This window comes from Salmo salar, chromosome 13, assembly GCF_965601325.2.
Source record: "Salmo salar chromosome 13, fSalSal1, whole genome shotgun sequence".
NCBI lineage: Eukaryota > Metazoa > Chordata > Actinopteri > Salmoniformes > Salmonidae > Salmo > Salmo salar.
In genome coordinates, this window is record NC_138303.1 from 99084599 (window position 1) to 99090384 (window position 5786).

Below are 5786 nucleotides of genomic sequence, written 5' to 3' on the forward strand. Positions count from 1 at the left end.
GCGCGTCATTGAGCGAAGTACTTCCGGCCTCGCTCTCAGCGTGTGATAGAGCTACACAACAACTAGGTAGGGCTCTGACAAAATAAAGGAAACACTTGAGTAAATGAGTGTTACAGAGCGAGGCAAATTAACCTGAGCCGCGGTGCACCAAATTATTTATATATACACTAGATTACTAATTAAGGGGCGCTATGTTGAAGCCACCGTGCCTTCCATCATTTGTTAACGTTTACATTCGTTTTTGCCACATTTATTATATTGCAGACACCTTCATGCATACTGTTAAATTATATTATGTGAGCTAAACAGAAAAAAAACATGTATAATTTTTTGAGATGACTAATGTAACAGGCCCAACTACAACAAAAAAAGTACATGTAATTTTGTCCTTGAAACATGGACTACTCTTACTAGGGAGTGCCTGCTCTTACTAGGGAGTGCCAATCCATGACGTAAACGGGTAAAAGCGGTAAGGGAGTTGGCCATCCTCAAATCGAATAGTAATCTGCGCCAGTTGGGCATGTTGTCAAGGTAGCATGGTGCATCGTCCAGAAACAAACATCTATTTTCCATCAAATATATGTTCTTATTGTCGATCTAGTTTTCATTGGGAAGGCAGAAAAAGCGTTTTTTTATCAAAAGCAATCACATTTGCATGTGAAAACACATAAACCTACTCAATGTGGTTATGGTGTTATCCCACTGGGCACAGACGTCAATTCAAGGTCTATTCCACGTTATTTCAACGTCATTAAAATGAAGTGAAAACAACATTGATTCAACCAGTGTGTTCCCTGTGGGATACTTTGTATTCCATGTTATAGAGCAGCTTCTTGGGAACACAGAACACCTTATTGCGTGAGGATAGGATTTACCATTGCTGAGATTTTTGTTGAAGTGATCGGAAAAGGTTGCGGACAGGTCACTGATAATCTGTTATCAATAAGGCACCTAATCACCTGTCTGAAATGTTTAATTCAACACTTTTTGTCCAATATTTCCAGATAGGGTGGTCATATTGTTGTGAAATGTTCAGGGCTGGTGTAGAACACAGAGACGATTCAAATACAAGTAAAATGTATTAAATGAATATGCGGTATTATGCAAATTAGGTAGTTAATATGCTAATTAAACAGTAAGGAAAACGTCATTACAGTAACTCAAGCCCAATAATTTAAGGTAGGGTGGTCATATAATTAACAAATTCCTCGGTGTCCACATCACTAAGGAATTATTATAGTCCACACACACCCACACAGTCTTGAAGAAGGTACGACAACGCCTCTTCCCCCTTCAGGAGGCTGAAAATATTAGGCATTGGCCCTCAGATCCCCAAAAAGTTATACAGCTGCACCATTGAGAGCATCTTGACTGGCTGCATCACCGCTTGGTATGGAAACTGCTTGGCATCCGACTGCAAGGCGTTACAGAGGATAGTGTATACAGCCCAGTACATCACTGGGGCCAAGCTCCCTGCCATCCAGGACCTCTATACCAGGCAGTGTCAGAAGAAAGCTAAAAAAATGATCAAAGACTCCAGCCACCCAAGTCATAGACTGTTCTCTCTGCTACCGCACGGCAAGCGATACCAATGCACCAAGTCTGGAGCCAACAGGACCATGAACAGCTTCTACCCCCAAGCCATTAGACTGCTAAATAGTTAGTTAAATAGTTAACCAAATAACTACCCGGACTATCTGCATTTACCCTTTTTGCACAAACTTTTTTGACTCATCAGATATGCTGCTGCTACAGTTTATTTGCTATCCTGTTGCATAGTCACGCTATTCCTGGTTATATGTACATATCTACCTCAATTACCTCATACCCCTGCACATTGACTCAGTACTGATACCCCGTGTATATAGCCAAGTTATCGTTACTCATTGTGTATTTTCTATTTATTCCGTAAATGATTATTTTTCAATTATTTCTCTATTTTTCTCTCTGCATTGTTAGGAAGGGCCCGTAAGTAAGCATTTCACTGTTAGTCTACACCTGTTGTTTATGGCACATGTGACAAATCATTTTTTGTTGTTGATTTTTAGCCTCTCACCAGGGTAACCTGGGACAGATAATCTAACCCCCTCAGTATATTGAAAGCAGGTGCTTCTTCATAGATGTGGTTTGAGTTAATTAAATAATTAACATCCCATCATGCTTAGGATCATGTATAAAAATGTACAGTTTCCCAATATTTTCAATTTGACTACCATGGCTAGAATAAGAGATCTCAGTGACTTTGAAAGAGGGGTCTCAAAGGCGCATTGAAACTGTTCTGGCGGCTCGTGGTGGCTCAACGCCCTATTAAGGCGCTCTATGCTGGTGTTTCCTTTATTTTGGCAGTTACCTGTAGATCAGTAAAGCTGTACAGTTCACAAAAATAACGATTTTGGAATATAAATAAATAATTAGTTATTTGGTCACATTTAACCGCTGATGTAACAACATGTACATACAGTAGTCAATGTAAAAACACTGAATTCAGTATAGGCTAAACACCATCTTTAACGTTCCCGGGCTGGGGCCCTGGGGCCTCTGCCCTCATGGTCTTGCAGGCTCTCTGTAACACACTGCTACTGTGACAAAGATAGAGAGATGGGCCACGTCTCAAATCAAATTGTATTTGTCACATGCGCCGAATACCACAAGTGTAGACTTTACAGTTATATGCTTACTTACAAGCCCTTTCCCACAAATGCAGTTAAAAAGTATACAAATTAACAAATAGATTAAAAAAAAATAGTAACACAATAAAATAACTATAATGAGGCTATATACAGGCAGGCAGCCTATTTATATACAGTGGCAAGAAAAAGTAACCCTTTGGAATTACCTGGATTTCTGCATAAATTGGTCATCAAATTTGATCTGATCTTCATCCAAGTCACAACAATAGACAAACATAGTGTGCTTAAACTAATAACACACACATTATTGTCTTTTTGTTGTCTATGTTGAATATATCATTTAAACATTCACAGTGTAGGTTGGAAAAAGTATGTGAACCCCTAGGCTAATGACTTCTCCAAAAGCTAATTGGAGTCAGGTGTCAGCTAACCTGGAGTCCAATCAATGAGACGAGATTGGAGATGTTGGTTAGAGATGCCTTGTCCTATAAAAAACGTGTTCACAAAATTTAGTTTGCTATTTATAAGAAGCATTGCCTGATGTGAACCATGTCTTGAACAAAAGAGATCTCAGAAGACCTGAGATTAAGAATTGTTGACTTGCATGAAGCTGAAAAGGGTTACAAAAGTATCTCTAAAAGCCTTGATGTTCATCAGTCCACGGTTAGACAAATTGTCTATAAATGGAGAAAGCACTGTTGTTACTCTCCCTAGGAGTGGCCGTCCTGCAAAGATGACTGCAAGAGCACAGCGCAGAATGCTCAATGAGGTTATTAAGAAGAATCCTAGAATGTCAGCTAAAGACTTAAATGAATCTCTGGAACATGCTAACATCTCTGAGTCTACGATTCGTGAAACACTAAACAAGAATGGTGTTCATGGGAGGACACCACAGAATAAGCCACTGCTGTCCAAAAAAAAAACATTGCTGCACGTCAAGTTTGCAAAAGTGCACCTGGATGTTCCACAGCGCTACTGGCAACATTTCCTGTGGACAGATGAAACTACAGTTGAGTTTTTGGAAGGAACACACAACACTGTGGTGGAAAAAAAGGCACATCAACCTCATCCCAACTGTAAGCTATGTTGGAAGGAGCATCATGGTTTGGGGCTGCTTTGCTGCCTCAGGGCCTGGACAGCTTGCTATCATTGACGGAAAAATGAATTCCAAAGTTTATCAGGACATTTTGCAGGAGAATGTTAGGTTATGTGTCTGACGAATTGAAGCTCAACAGAAGTCAGGTGATGCAACAGGACAACGACCCAAAACGCATAAAAGAAATTCCTTCTGAGATGGCCCAGTCAGTCCAGAACTCAACCTGCTTGAGATGCTGTGCCATGACCTCAAGCAGTTCACACTAGACATCCCAAGAACATTGCTGAACTGAGAGTTTTGTGAAGGGGAATGGTCCAAAATTCCTCTTGACAGTTGTACTGGTCTAATTCGCAACTACAGAAAATGTTTGGTTGAGGTTATTGCTGCCAAAGGAGGGTCAACCAGTTATTAAATCCAAGGGTTCACATTTTCCACCCTGCACTATGAATGTTTACACGGTGTGTTCAATAAAGACATGAACATATAATTGTTATTAGTTTAAGCTGACTGTTTGTCTATTGTTGTGACCTAGATGAAGATCAGATCAAATTATGTGGAAATACAGCTATTTCCAAAGGGTTCACATACTTTTTCTTGCCACTAGTGAAACTTGACCAGGGCACATAGGGTTCTCACAGGCATGTATTTTGTCCATCCTACTATGATTCTTTAGAAAATACAGGGAATGGGGAGGGTGTTCAAATGTAGATGTGTGTGGTTTTAGTTAATTAAAAAAAAAAATGTATTCTGCTGAAATGCAACAAGACATTTTCAGACACAGAACACCGGGAAGATGCTTTGGTCAAATTCAAACTATGGTTATTGCTAGTCGAGCAGTATAGGATACTTGTGTTGTCCAAAAATATGACCCTTCCTGACGAATTATGATATTGTCCAAAGATGCCCCTCATTTGTTCTATTTAATCTAAGGAAGGCCCTAAAAATTGTCAAGCACTCCAGCCACCCTAGTCATAGACTGTTCTCTCTGCTACCGCACGGCAAACAGTACCGGAGTGCCAAGTCTTGGTCAAAAAGGCTTCTTAACAGTTTCTACCCACCAAGCCATAAAACTGCTCAACAGTTAATCCAATGGCAACCTGGACTATTTGCATTGCTTTTTTTCCAACACTGCTACACGCTGTTTATCTATTCATAGTCACTTTACCCTTACATGTACATATTACCACACTCAAACTGTAACCTGCGCATTGACTTGGTACTGGTACCCCTGTATATGGCCTCGTTATTTTGTGTTACTATTTTTATTTAGTAAATATTTTCTTAACTCATATTTTTCTTAACTGCATTGTTGGGTAAGGGTTTGTAAGTAAGCATTTCATGGTAAGGTTGTATTCAGCAAATACATTTAGATTTTTAACCTTTTATTTAACTAGGCAAGTCAGTTAAGAACAAATTAACTGACTTGTTCAGGGGCAGAACCACAGATTTGTACCTTGTCAGCTTGGGGATTGGATCTAGCAACCTTTTGGTTACTGGCCCAATGCTCTAACCACTAGGCTACCTGCCGCCCGATCTAAGTGTCTGTCCCAAATAGCACTTTATTCCCTATAAAGTGCAACACTTTTATGACCAGGTCAAAAGTAGTGCACTACATAGGGAATATGGTACCATTTGGGTTATAACTTAAGAGCTAACATTTACCTTTTCAGCTGGCAATTAGACTCTTGTTATGCCTTGTCACATTGTTTGTTTTTGGCCTGCAGTCATTCTTTTCTCATGTTTGTCATTTAGTTGTTCAGGTACTGTATGGGCTACATCTATCTTAAGGTGTGTTGTGTCAAGGTTGACCAATATATTTTTAAATCACACCTGTGTTAATTAACATAAGAAAATGACAGCTGCCTAAGCATAAAACGTGACAAGGCACACGAGTCTAATTATTTGGAAAATACAGACATGAAAATAACTTTTTATTCAGTAAAACGTTGTTAGACGTTGCATAGTAATAACAGAAGTCTAAAGAGCAAACTAATCTCTGTTTTAGAGACCAACGTCTAAAACTGTTGTACAGATCTGCTACAAGCCTTGGAGGACCTTCT